Source organism: Engystomops pustulosus, chromosome 8 (genome assembly GCF_040894005.1).
Source record: "Engystomops pustulosus chromosome 8, aEngPut4.maternal, whole genome shotgun sequence".
Classification (NCBI taxonomy): Eukaryota; Metazoa; Chordata; class Amphibia; order Anura; family Leptodactylidae; genus Engystomops; species Engystomops pustulosus.
The window spans coordinates 45145887-45160666 of record NC_092418.1 but is presented as its reverse complement, the minus strand read 5'-3'; the positions used below and the strand labels follow the sequence as shown (position 1 = coordinate 45160666).

General features: G+C 42.9%; 2 long non-coding RNA genes across 3 annotated transcripts; both read left to right on the top strand.

The window, feature by feature from the left end:
- On the top strand, positions 1–922 carry LOC140076210 (uncharacterized). Its single transcript, XR_011849531.1, has 3 exons — positions 1–208; positions 343–457; positions 652–922. It is a non-coding gene; the product is annotated as an uncharacterized lncRNA (long non-coding RNA).
- Positions 923–12464: 11542 nt separating this feature from the next.
- On the top strand, positions 12465–14397 carry LOC140076209 (uncharacterized). Of its 2 annotated transcripts, XR_011849530.1 has the most exons (3): positions 12491–13683; positions 13818–13932; positions 14127–14397. It is a non-coding gene; the product is annotated as an uncharacterized lncRNA (long non-coding RNA). The 2 variants fall into 2 exon arrangements; XR_011849529.1 differs by having other exon boundaries at positions 12465–13683; positions 13818–14397.
- Positions 14398–14780: the final 383 nt, after the last annotated feature.

Below are 14780 nucleotides of genomic sequence, written 5' to 3'. Positions count from 1 at the left end.
GGTTCAGGAGCTGCAGTTGTGATTGCGGCTGTGGAGAGGAGATATCACTACTTGCGATTTGCTACGTGTGATTTTAGTGCAAACATGCGTCAACTATTGTTGATTTTGTTGTGTGCGTCATGTGTAGTCTGCCGGCCAACCCCCCCGCCATCAGGAATGGAGGAGGGAAAAGACGGCACCGTCCAGCTCAAGGATCAGGACTTAGTGAGTAAGTGTCCCCCAAGTGTACTAGGTTGTTTCAGATAGCCCTCTACATTGATGCCTACAGATGACATATAAGGGCCAAGCAGATTTCCTTCCTTAATGAAAACCAGTTTAGTAACATAAGCCCTGTTTCTTTAGGACATCGAAGGTCGTATTTTGAGGAGCTGAAGGAGCATTTCACCGAGATACCTAGGAGCGTCATTTACGGACTGCCGGTTGTCATCATAGTCGTGGCGATGCTGTGCATTTGCAAGTATGTAGTATTTTTCCTTACCTGAGATACACTACTAAGAGATAAAGAAATAGATTCCCTCCTGGAGTCTAGGTCACTAATAGAGATCTGAGACAAGACAGATTTATGCCTAGAGAGATTCAACATTAGACGTCAATTTTGCAGTTCTCTTTTCATATATAAATATTGTAATAATGACATTTTCTTTATTCCAGCCTGTGCACCGAGCCGCCGGACAAGTTCATATACGTCTAGATCTCTGAGCTCCTGATGCCTCCCCATTGACCTCGGCTATGTCCTGACTACGATTTCGCTTCATCCTTTGGCCTATATCATCCTGCTCTTCGGTTGACGACCTTGCTACAAGTTAGTCACCGCAGAGCACCTACTGACCATTAAAGGGGTTTGCCCCATGAATCAAGATTCCCCAACTTCAATCCCCTAGTGATGTTTACATAGTAAAGAGTTTATTTTTTTAACCCCTTACTTTGCAGTTTTACTCAGTTTGTTTGCGGTTTTAGCTGCTATCACTCCGTGATGGTCAGTGTATGATTTCGGGGGGTGGGCAGGGGCAGACACTTCATGATCCCTCTATTTCTCTGTGTGGTGACAATGTGGTTAGACTACAAGGGTACAGGTTTATATACACTTTCATTTAGTTTTTGGACACATAGAAAGAGACAGATCGGAGATGACACGATGAGGTCTATTAGATGCATATTACACATGACTTTCTCCCCTCTACTATCACAGCCATTACATACTGTCAGCTCTACTATATACCTTCCTCCCTCCCTCCCTCCCTCTGCCCTGGATAAATAACTTATCTGCCTGTAGCTTGCAGTTTAACTCTCCTCACGCTGTGTTGCTTGCCGGCAGGAAGTCAGTGTCTGTGTCAGTGTGTGAGAGCTCCATCCTGGAATGCAGGGACCCCTGCAGAGAGCAGAGGAAGAGAGAAGCTCCGTAAGGCCTCAGCCATGATGGCTGCCAACGGCAAAGCCAGAAGATACAGGGTCGGAAACCAGGGGCAGCTAAAATTGTGTACACCAGGACTGATAGAGACAGGTTGGAAATATATCTGTGAAATGGTGTATTCTTGTTTATATTGTTTATATTGAATTACAGAATGTGTTATTTTCTTATCCTGAGTACATTTAAGAAACTTGTCTTCATGGGAATACCCCTGTAATGACCTTGATGAACCCTTTTGAGCACCATGATCTGGGAATATGGCCACTCTTGTAGGGTTAAAGGGTGGAGAACTGGCTTAGACTCCCTACTACAGCTGAGGCCACAGCAAAGTATTGCAGAAAGAAATAAAAATTTTATTGAAGGACACAAAAAGAGACCTGCACTAGTTCATTTTATGAAATTGTTTTGGGTACCAGTCACTACCTATAAAGCATACTTATTTGTGAGCTCCATGATCGCACCGACCCAAAGAACAGTAAAATTCTTTCAAACAGAGCCCACAGAAATGTGACACAAATGTGTTTTTTTGTCAATTTCACTGCTTCAGAATTTTTTCCCACCTGTGTTATGACAGTCTGTTCAACAGGCACAAGAGTTTGTCATTGATGGCCATTCAAGGGGGCCTGCCCCTCCGCTCGTTCCTGTGCACCCGCAACCTGAGCAGCACTCAAAGACTCTGTGTCCAGAAACGCCATGATGTAGCGTGCAGTACCTTACGGACAGTCTCAAGAAACTCATGCCATTGGGGTTATCCAGGACACCTGTCTCCTTATAAACTCCTTTAAGGATCTGCCATCTGGTAGGCCAGGAGAAACCTCACTTGGCACAATTTCAGATTAGTCCTTAACAACCTACAGGACTATGCAACCACAAGTAGACAAAGCAGAATGGCAGATCTGAATGGGATGCTCTCCGCTCTGCTTGTTATAAAGCAAAAGCAACAACAACAATGTGGTAGCAAGTGTCTATATCTTTACTGCAAGGACAAAGTGAGAGCAGGTCAGGCTATGCCTGACTTGATGGACACCTTGCTGTAAGCAGGGAGGACCTGCCTTCAGGAGCACACCACCTTCCTCAGGGAGAGTCCCTACAGCAGCATCCCCCTGGGACCCATTGAAATCCATGCTCAGTGTGAATCTTAATTTATTGTATATTGTGATTCATTCTGTGCTGCTGCGACACAGTATACGGTGTATGTGCGCTATTGTTAATATTGTACAAACGATTGTAAACTGCTTAGCTCACTCAATACAGCGCTGTAAATGCTTAGTGTGCATCTTTATTGGATGATGTGTTTCAGTCTGTGCTGCGACACAGTATACGCTCTATGTGCGCCATTGTAAATATTGTGTACATGTTGGTAACCCGCTTAGCTCATTCAATAAAGCAAATTGACAATTTCACTGCTTCAGAAATGGTTCCCTCTTGCACCTGACTTTTACTCCAGGATATTGCGTCTTTCAGCGCAGGGCACAAAGAGTAGCAGGTGGAGGGCGTGGGAGCGCTGGGGGGTAAGTTCTTTTAATGATGTTTGATTTGCTTTTATTATATGAATTCAGGGATAACTGTTTGTATGAAAAATTTTGACAAATGACCTGCGGCCATCTTCTGTCCTGTGTCTCCGCCACAGGGACACAGTCACAGGACTGATGAAAGGGCCAGTAGCAATTTAATACTTCATTATAGTCTATGTCCATAAGATTTTTTTGCAAAGGGTTGCAAAATTTTAAATGACATCTAATGACATATTAGCATATATTTTAATAACCCATTTGAATATGAATTATGCTTATTCCGGGAATAGCCGTTTAATAAAGCAGCAAGGTATTGGTTGATATGTTGTAGGTCACAGGCGGCTGTCATAGTGACAATTATGACATCATCGAGTTCTAGCCATACAGTCAGTGGTTCAGGAGCTGCAGTTGTGATTGCGGCTGTGGAGAGGAGATATCACTATTTGCGATTTGCTACGTGTGATTTTAGTGCAAACATGCGTCAACTATTGTTGATTTTGTTGTGTGCGTCATGTGTAGTTTGCCGGCCAACCCCCCTGCCATCAGGAATGGAGGAGGGAAAAGACGGCACCGTCCAGCTCAAGGATCATGGTGACATAAGCCCCACTCAAACATGCACTAAAACAATAAAATAAATAGACACAACACCAAAAGTTTAGTGGAATAAATTGGCCGCGATGTTTATTAAAAGGTAACCATAAAATATTTAATAATTAAAACTCCATAAATAATTAAATAATACAAACAATACATTACATAATATTTAACATACATCAAATCAAAAATCACAAGTATTTAATAAATTAAACCAAGTCTCCCCAGCAACGGCTGGGAGACATAACTCCCACTAATAAACACCGCGACGATAGTAGCATAAAGTTAATAATAGGGCGGGCCGGGCGGGGCGCTTCAAACAGTTTCTTCTTGCAGACTGGCCCAGATCACCGGCGACTGCTTCTTATAAAGGTAAGGCTACAGAACTATTAGCCAATTAGAAATACGCCTACTCAAACTACTCCAGCAACAATAATTTCATTGCTCCAGCCCATAACCAATCCGGGCTGAGCATACCCAGCTAGTATAGTAACAACGATTTCATTGCTCCAGCCCATAACCAATCAAAGCTGAGCTTACCTCAGGCCCTCAGAACCTGAACAAGTTAGCAGTAACCAGGCAAAAACCTGCCAAAAAGCGGGAAATATATACTTCCCGATTAACCATTTAAGTACCACCACATAAACCAATACCATATGAATAAAATGTAATATATGGGGGCTATGTCACCATGCGTCCCCTTCACCAATGTTCCAGGGGGCCCTAAACATGGTGACATAAGCCCCACTCAAACATGCACTAAAACAATAAAATAAATAGACACAACACCAAAAGTTTAGTGGAATAAATTGGCCGCGATGTTTATTAAAAGGTAACCATAAAATATTTAATAATTAAAACTCCATAAATAATTAAATAATACAAACAATACATTACATAATATTTAACATACATCAAATCAAAAATCACAAGTATTTAATAAATTAAACCAAGTCTCCCCAGCAACGGCTGGGAGACATAACTCCCACAAGGCCTAGTCCATTAGGACAAGGCCCCCCCCAAACACCGCAGCCAATGTTCTAATGCATTTTGCAAGCCCACATTAAATATGTCTATACCAACCTCAGACAAATGAACCGAATCCTGCCTGTACAGGCCTGGAGAAAAACTCTCCAGATCTAGATGTCTATAAGAGAAGCCACCTAGACAAGGTAAGTATTTAAACATGGCTCTATTAACCCGCTTCCTGATCTTTTCAATGAACACACACTCAGAATTAAGCCAGCACAAGCGTGGCACAATTTCCGAGAAAATTAAAACCGCATCAGGGAGCAGGCATTTTAAAATTGCCAAATCTTTTTTCATTTCCCATATTAATTCCACAGTTCTAATCTTACCAATATCGTTCCCTCCCACATGTAAAATGAGAACATCCGGTGAAGGCCATAACTTAAGCAGCTTTTTCACCTGAAAAATTACATTCTTCCACCTTAAACCCCTTACCCCGAACCAAAGTACATTAAATACATGAGCATCAAAAGATAACCTCTCTGTATAGCACCTGTTAACAGCTCTCTTGTGCGCCCAGTAAACATAAGAATGGCCCAAGATCCAAATATTAACTTTGGGACCTAAAAGACAAAATCAGATAGTTAATAATTCCGGACGTACATATGATCTAAAACGCCTTGATTCCCATCTGCCAATTTGACGAATGACAGCATCATCCAAACCCAACCTGGCAGCCTCTGTTGCTGCTCCAATTCTGAAAGAATGAGAGGTTATTTTTAAATCGCTCATACCTAAACGACATAAACATTTCTTCAACAAAGAATTAAATTGAAAAACAGTAACAGGTGAGCCATCCTCATGAATCATAAAGGGGCCAGAAGCTTTCGGTCTCAACAATAACCATTCCTGCACATTAAAAACCGGACATAACACCTTATCTGCATGACTGCAGAGTTTGATCCATTTACCCCTACCAAACTGATCGGTCTTACTTTTCTTGAGCAAAATAAAAACCACATTATCCTTCACATAGACATCTTCTGAAAACAACCCTGAACACTTAGTTTTGCTCCTAGATACCAACTCACTTACCCTAAAGGCTGCAAAAAACGCTAACACAAAACACACTCTAAAAACAAGAACCTCAAAACTATTCCGGCAGATACTAGGTAGCACAAAAATCAATCTTTTAAGCAGATCCATTGAAATCGGTCTCCTCCTATCTTGCAACACAAAATTCTTACGATGCCCTTTTAAAACCTGCTTAATTGGAAAGTGAACAGAAAAAGGAATCTTATCTGCTAACCTAAAAAAGAAAGAAATACCGGACAAAATCCTCACAATATAAGCATATGATAACTGTCTCTGAATTAATTCACAAACAAATAATAAACCCAAAGCCATACTATCATTAAAATAGTCTTCATTTATCAAAATACAAAAAGAAGTCCAATTCTCCCATGCGGCCGAATAACTGGCCCATGTTCCTGGTGCTAAAGATTTTCTAACATTTTCCACTATCAATCCCATATCAAATCCCAGAGATGAGGAGGACAAGGTATGCCTTCTTTCTCCGCTTCCGGGACCAGCTGACGAAATTTCTGGAAGTGTAATCGGGACAGAGAATCAGCTATATCATTCTTAGCTCCTTCTACATACTTTGCTTTTAACCAAATATTAAATTGTAAACAACATAGCACCAAATGCCTCAATAATTTAACTGTCATATCACACCTGGAGGATAATGTATTTACTGCAAAAACCACCCCTTTATTATCCGTGTGTAACAGTATTCTCCTGTCTCTAAAAAACTTACCCCAAATAACTATAGCTACAACAACCGGAAATAATTCCAACAAAACAATATTTTTCGTCACTTTATTCATGAACCATGCCTGAGGCCAACTCTCTGCTGACCAACTCCCGTTCCAAAAGGCGCCATAACCAATGCTCCCTGCAGCATCCGTGAATAAATTAAAAGATGAAAAATCCTCAAAATCATGCTGCCAACAACTCTTACCATTAAACTTATTCAAAAATTCCAACCACATACTGAGATCTTCCTTAAGGGATACAGTTAAACGAATGTGGGACCTATGAGACTTTAGACCCCTAGTTGCAAAATACAATCTCCTATTAAAAACTCTTCCCATCGGGATTACCCTACAAGCAAAATTCAAGAGCCCTAATAACGACTGAAGCTCCTGCAAAGTGACCTTCTTCTTTGCTAAGAATAAAACCAACAAAGATTTCATTCTATCTACTTTCTCCATCGGAAGCCTGAACTCCATCCGTTCTGAATCTATTACTATACCTAAAAATTCCAATTCATGACAAGGCAAAACAGTTTTCTCCAAAGCAACCGGCACACCAAACAAATCCATCAACTCCAAGAATTTATTTAACAAAACAGAACAAACTAATGAAGATTGTGGACCAATGAACAAAAAAAATCATCTAAATAATGCAATACGCTACCCAAACCAACCTCAAATTCAACAACCCATTGCAGAAAGGAAGAAAACGTCTCAAAATAATTGCACGATAATGTGAAACCCATCGGAAGACACCTGTCAAAATAAAACTGATTATCAAATTGAAAACCCAAGGAGTTAAAACCGCTTGGGGAAACAGGTAACAGCCTAAATGCAGATTTTATATCCGCTTTGGCTAATAAAGCTCCGCGACCATGCCTCATTAACAGATCAACTGCCTGTTCAAATGAAGCATACTCAACGGATGCTAAACCTCTATCTACTTGTTCATTCAAGGATCCTTTTTCCGGAAAAGAGAGATGGTGGATAAGTCTAAACTCACCAATCTCTTTTTTCGGTACAATTCCCAAGGGAGAAATTCTAAAATTCTTAAAAGGCGGTTGTTGAAAAGGACCCATAACTCTACCTAACTGGATCTCTTTCAAAATTTTTTTCCTTACAATTTCTTTGTGCAATGATACTGATTTCAAATTCTCCACCCAGCAGCAACCTTCACCATCAAATTCCGGAATGAAAAAACCATCCTGAAAACCACTGAAGATTACATTAGCTTTCTGCTGCTCTGGGTAAAGATTTAACCAAGGTAACATTTTTTTGTAGCCTCACTGGCGTCTGAGCTTTTTGAAATTTGCTCTTTAATAGAAAGTTGCTGCTGGGCTGAATGATTGTTTTTCTTATAACACTTTGACATTGGGTGGGTGCCCCCACAAAAGGAACACTCATGCCGATAGCAGCAATTGCTAAGCCACCTGCAAGAAGATTCGTTGAAAGCAAAACACACTCCCTTCCTCATGGATGTCTGAGAAGAAGTAGGAGGTTGTCTCGTTCCAACAGATTTTTGAGGCAGCATTAAATTAATCCAAATCCCAACATCCTTCACACCCCATTGTATAGATGGATATACAGCTAACTTCTGTCTAAAAGACTCATCATAGGTAAACCAGGCCATACCACCAAAATTGCGATATGCCTCCAAAATTATGTCCATATGTTGGAACAATCCAATCGCTTTATCAGGCTGTTTTTCAATTAACACAGCCGCATAAATATAAAACGCTTGCATCCAGTTAAGTATATTCCGATTAAAACTGCGTCTCCTCTCATCTTCTGACTTATCGTCTTTTTTATCCTGCTTTACTAAGTGATCTTTGGCGGATGGTAATAGAGACATCAACTCAATGAACTCATTCCTCCAAATGCGTTCTTTCACTGACATAGGCAGATGAAAGCCCAGTGGAGATATAGTGCAGGTTATAGCTTCTCTAACTGATGTCTCTACTACACCAACCCCCCGGTCAATCACAGGCACAGCATGACAAACACTATTAGTCACATCAGACTGTGACCATACGCTCACTGCAGAAGGAGATACAGCTTTAGAGCGATTTTCCATAAATTTCATAAAATCATTAAACAATTCTACATTTTCAATCTGTGTCTCACCCGCAGCTGGGGCATCAAGCCTATGCCCAGAGGATTCACCATGTTGTCCGACCTCCTGAGCGCCGCTCACTGTAGCTTCAGAAGAACCAGCTGTTAAGCTGTCAGCAGATCTCCTACTCGATGTACCCCCATCCACCTGTGGGGATGGCCTCCGCTGCTGCGCCCTCAATACAGCCTCTCTCACCGCCGCTGCCGGTCCCGGTCCATGGCTCGCGCTGCTGCAATCCTGCTGGTGACTGACGGGGATAGGCTCCGCCCCCCGGGAAGATGACCGCTCGTATCGCGAGCATACCGCTGCTGGCCGAGACTCACTAGCAGACCTCCTTGTGGACCGCTCACTCCCGCCGGAAGTACCGCCCCTTCTTCTTCCTGTATCCACCGGCGGGGAATAAGAGCTCCGGCTCCTCCTGATCCTCTTTGGCGGCAGCGATGGCCCAGCGACATTTGCGCCTCCTGACTCTTCAGGCTCCCGCTGAGACGCCACCAACGGTTCAAGCTCTAATGCGTCCCCTGCCTCCAGGCAGGTCCGGAGCCACTCTTCTCCACCTTCTTGTTCAGCTCTTTGCCTCATTCTCTGAAATAGGGCTTCCATCTTCAGCTGCGCTTCAAACAGTTTCTTCTTGCAGACTGGCCCAGATCACCGGCGACTGCTTCTTATAAAGGTAAGGCTACAGAACTATTAGCCAATTAGAAATACGCCTACTCAAACTACTCCAGCAACAATAATTTCATTGCTCCAGCCCATAACCAATCCGGGCTGAGCATACCCAGCTAGTATAGTAACAACGATTTCATTGCTCCAGCCCATAACCAATCAAAGCTGAGCTTACCTCAGGCCCTCAGAACCTGAACAAGTTAGCAGTAACCAGGCAAAAACCTGCCAAAAAGCGGGAAATATATACTTCCCGATTAACCATTTAAGTACCACCACATAAACCAATACCATATGAATAAAATGTAATATATGGGGGCTATGTCACCATGCGTCCCCTTCACCAATGTTCCAGGGGGCCCTAAACAGGACTTAGTGAGTAAGTGTCCCCCAAGTGTACTAGGTTGTTTCAGACAGCCCTCTACATTGATGCCTACAGATGACATATAAGGGCCAAGCAGATTTCCTTCCTTAATGAAAACCAGTTTAGTAACATAAGCCCTGTTTCTTTAGGACATCGAAGGTCGTATTTTGAGGAGCTGAAGGAGCATTTCACCGAGATACCTAGGAGCGTCATTTACGGACTGCCGGTTGTCATCATAGTCGTGGCGATGCTGTGCATTTGCAAGTATGTAGTATTTTTCCTTACCTGAGATACACTACTAAGAGATAAAGAAATAGATTCCCTCCTGGAGTCTAGGTCACTAATAGAGATCTGAGACAAGACAGATTTATGCCTAGAGAGATTCAACGTTAGACGTCAATTTTGCAGTTCTCTTTTCATATATAAATATTGTAATAATGACATGACCGGGGCAGGGCTGAGCTGAGGTGAGGAGGGGAGAAGGCAAGGGGTACAGCTATTAAGCAAAATGCCTTCCTATCATATGCAAGCTAAATAAAACACCGACAACGTTCTGTTGGAAAAGTGCTGGTCACAGCTTTATTCAAATCTTGTAACAATCTGTAAAACATAACTTTATTAAAACATAATAATATAACATGACATTTTATTCAACAAACATATTAATATTATTAAATTAAGTGGTCGAGTACTTGACAACAAATCTGGATCATTTTAAAATTAAATAATTAACACCTAAGTCCGGCACCATTACCAACCAAACCATAGTTGTAAATACCGCTCAAAATCACGCTCAGCGTGCAAAACCACAACTACCATATCCACAAGCCGCTAACCTCCTGGCGAGTGGCGAGAGCAGAATGTGGCTACCAACCAAACATATAACCAAACCAACTGCTGAGGTACACCCCCTCAAGCAGTCTATAAAGAACTTTTAATAGTAAAGCCGGACATAACCAAAATCATCACCACCAATTTACCTTCTTACCGGATAACTGTTGCCAAGTACCCGCCCACCTTTACAAAAGGCATCCTAAGCTCCCTAGCCCCGCCCTAAACAAGAGGATCTGAAACTACTTGTATCCCTCCTCCCCAGTGAAAGCACAATGCGACCCTAATACAAAACATATAACGGGGAGGGTGGGTGGGACAATTTTGCTCGGCCACAAAAAGATGGCTGGCCCTTCCTGCCAACCCTTAAAAACCCCTTAACTCCACCCTCCAGAATTAAACCCACCTATCAGGTAACCTATACTCCATCCCCCAAAACTCCCACCTCCCCCCCCCCTTCACCCCCTCCCCCCAGCCCGCCCCGTCATGGCCGCGCTCCGCCTACCTGCGGACGGCTCCATGCTAACATTTTCTTTATTCCAGCCTGTGCACCGAGCCGCCGGACAAGTTCATATACGTCTAGATCTCTGAGCTCCTGATGCCTCCCCATTGACCTCGGCTATGTCCTGACTGCGATTTCGCTTCATCCTTTGGCCTATATCATCCTGCTCTTCGGTTGACGACCTTGCTACAAGTTAGTCACCGCAGAGCACCTACTGACCATTAAAGGGGTTTGCCCCATGAATCAAGATTCCCCAACTTCAATCTCCTAGTGATGTTTACATAGTAAAGAGTTTATTTTTTTAACCCCTTACTTTGCAGTTTTACTCAGTTTGTTTGCGGTTTTAGCTGCTATCACTCCGTGATGGTCAGTGTATGATTTCGGGGGGTGGGCAGGGGCAGACACTTCATGATCCCTCTATTTCTCTGTGTGGTGACAATGTGGTTAGACTACAAGGGTACAGGTTTATATACACTTTCATTTAGTTTTTGGACACATAGAAAGAGACAGATCGGAGATGACACGATGAGGTCTTTTAGATGCATATTACACATGACTTTCTCCCCTCTACTATCACAGCCATTACATACTGTCAGCTCTACTATATACCTTCCTCCCTCCCTCCCTCTGCCCTGGATAAATAACTTATCTGCCTGTAGCTTGCAGCTTAACTCTCCTCACGCTGTGTTGCTTGCCGGCAGGAAGTCAGTGTCTGTGTCAGTGTGTGAGAGCTCCATCCTGGAATGCAGGGACCCCTGCAGAGAGCAGAGGAAGAGAGAAGCTCCGTAAGGCCTCAGCCATGATGGCTGCCAATGGCAAAGCCAGAAGATACAGGGTCGGAAACCAGGGGCAGCTAAAATTGTGTACACCAGGACTGATAGAGACAGGTTGGAAATATATCTGTGAAATGGTGTATTCTTGTTTATATTGTTTATATTGAATTACAGAATGTGTTATTTTGTTATCCTGAGTACATTTAAGAAACTTGTCTTCATGGGAATACCCCTGTAATGACCTTGATGAACCCTTTTGAGCACCATGATCTGGGAATATGGCCACTCTTGTAGGGTTAAAGGGTGGAGAACTGGCTTAGACTCCCTACTACAGCTGAGGCCACAGCAAAGTATTGCAGAAAGAAATAAAAATTTTATTGAAGGACACAAAAAGAGACCTGCACTAGTTCATTTTATGAAATTGTTTTGGGTACCAGTCACTACCTATAAAGCGTACTTATTTGTGAGCTCCATGATCGCACCGACCCAAAGAACAGTAAAATTCTTTCAAACAGAGCCCACAGAAATGTGACACAAATGTGTTTTTTTGTCAATTTCACTGCTTCAGAATTTTTTCCCACCTGTGTTATGACAGTCTGTTCAACAGGCACAAGAGTTTGTCATTGATGGCCATTCAAGGGGGCCTGCCCCTCCGCTCGTTCCTGTGCACCCGCAACCTGAGCAGCACTCAAAGACTCTGTGTCCAGAAACGCCATGATGTAGCGTGCAGTACCTTACGGACAGTCTCAAGAAACTCATGCCATTGGGGTTATCCAGGACACCTGTCTCCTTATAAACTCCTTTAAGGATCTGCCATCTGGTAGGCCAGGAGAAACCTCACTTGGCACAATTTCAGATTAGTCCTTAGCAACCTACAGGACTATGCAACCACAAGTAGACAAAGCAGAATGGCAGATCTGAATGGGATGCTCTCCGCTCTGCTTGTTATAAAGCAAAAGCAACAACAACAATGTGGTAGCAAGTGTCTATATCTTTACTGCAAGGACAAAGTGAGAGCAGGTCAGGCGATGCCTGACTTGATGGACACCTTGCTGTAAGCAGGGAGGACCTGCCTTCAGGAGCACACCACCTTCCTCAGGGAGAGTCCCTACAGCAGCATCCCCCTGGGACCCATTGAAATCCATGCTCAGTGTGAATCTTAATTTATTGTATATTGTGATTCATTCTGTGCTGCTGCGACACAGTATACGGTGTATGTGCGCTATTGTTAATATTGTACAAACGATTGTAAACTGCTTAGCTCACTCAATACAGCGCTGTAAATGCTTAGTGTGCATCTTTATTGGATGATGTGTTTCAGTCTGTGCTGCGACACAGTATACGCTGTATGTGCGCCATTGTAAATATTGTGTACATGTTGGTAACCCGCTTAGCTCATTCAATAAAGCAAATTGACAATTTCACTGCTTCAGAAATGGTTCCCTCTTGCACCTGACTTTTACTCCAGGATATTGCGTCTTTCAGCGCAGGGCACAAAGAGTAGCAGGTGGAGGGCGTGGGAGCGCTGGGGGGTAAGTTCTTTTAATGATGTTTGATTTGCTTTTATTATATGAATTCAGGGATAACTGTTTGTATGAAAAATTTTGACAAATGACCTGCGGCCATCTTCTGTCCTGTGTCTCCGCCACAGGGACACAGTCACAGGACTGATGAAAGGGCCAGTAGCAATTTAATACTTCATTATAGTCTATGTCCATAAGATTTTTTTGCAAAGGGTTGCAAAATTTTAAATGACATCTAATGACATATTAGCATATATTTTAATAACCCATTTGAATATGAATTATGCTTATTCCGGGAATAGCCGTTTAATAAAGCAGCAAGGTATTGGTTGATATGTTGTAGGTCACAGGCGGCTGTCATAGTGACAATTATGACATCATCGAGTTCTAGCCATATGGTCAGTGGTTCAGGAGCTGCAGTTGTGATTGCGGCTGTGGAGAGGAGATATCACTACTTGCGATTTGCTACGTGTGATTTTAGTGCAAACATGCGTCAACTATTGTTGATTTTGTTGTGTGCGTCATGTGTAGTCTGCCGGCCAACCCCCCCGCCATCAGGAATGGAGGAGGGAAAAGACGGCACCGTCCAGCTCAAGGATCAGGACTTAGTGAGTAAGTGTCCCCCAAGTGTACTAGGTTGTTTCAGACAGCCCTCTACATTGATGCCTACAGATGACATATAAGGGCCAAGCAGATTTCCTTCCTTAATGAAAACCAGTTTAGTAACATAAGCCCTGTTTCTTTAGGACATCGAAGGTCGTATTTTGAGGAGCTGAAGGAGCATTTCACCGAGATACCTAGGAGCGTCATTTACGGACTGCCCGTTGTCATCATAGTCGTGGCGATGCTGTGCATTTGCAAGTATGTAGTATTTTTCCTTACCTGAGATACACTACTAAGAGATAAAGAAATAGATTCCCTCCTGGAGTCTAGGTCACTAATAGAGATCTGAGACAAGACAGATTTATGCCTAGAGAGATTCAACGTTAGACGTCAATTTTGCAGTTCTCTTTTCATATATAAATATTGTAATAATGACATTTTCTTTATTCCAGCCTGTGCACCGAGCCGCCGGACAAGTTCATATACGTCTAGATCTCTGAGCTCCTGATGCCTCCCCATTGACCTCGGCTATGTCCTGACTGCGATTTCGCTTCATCCTTTGGCCTATATCATCCTGCTCTTCGGTTGACGACCTTGCTACAAGTTAGTCACCGCAGAGCACCTACTGACCATTAAAGGGGTTTGCCCCATGAATCAAGATTCCCCAACTTCAATCCCCTAGTGATGTTTACATAGTAAAGAGTTTATTTTTTTAACCCCTTACTTTGCAGTTTTACTCAGTTTGTTTGCGGTTTTAGCTGCTATCACTCCGTGATGGTCAGTGTATGATTTCGGGGGGTGGGCAGGGGCAGACACTTCATGATCCCTCTATTTCTCTGTGTGGTGACAATGTGGTTAGACTACAAGGGTACAGGTTTATATACACTTTCATTTAGTTTTTGGACACATAGAAAGAGACAGATCGGAGATGACACGATGAGGTCTATTAGATGCATATTACACATGACTTTCTCCCCTCTACTATCACAGCCATTACATACTGTCAGCTCTGCTATATACCTTCCTCCCTCCCTCCCTCTGCCCTGGATAAATAACTTATCTGCCTGTAGCTTGCAGCTTAACTCTCCTCACGCTGTGTTGCTTGC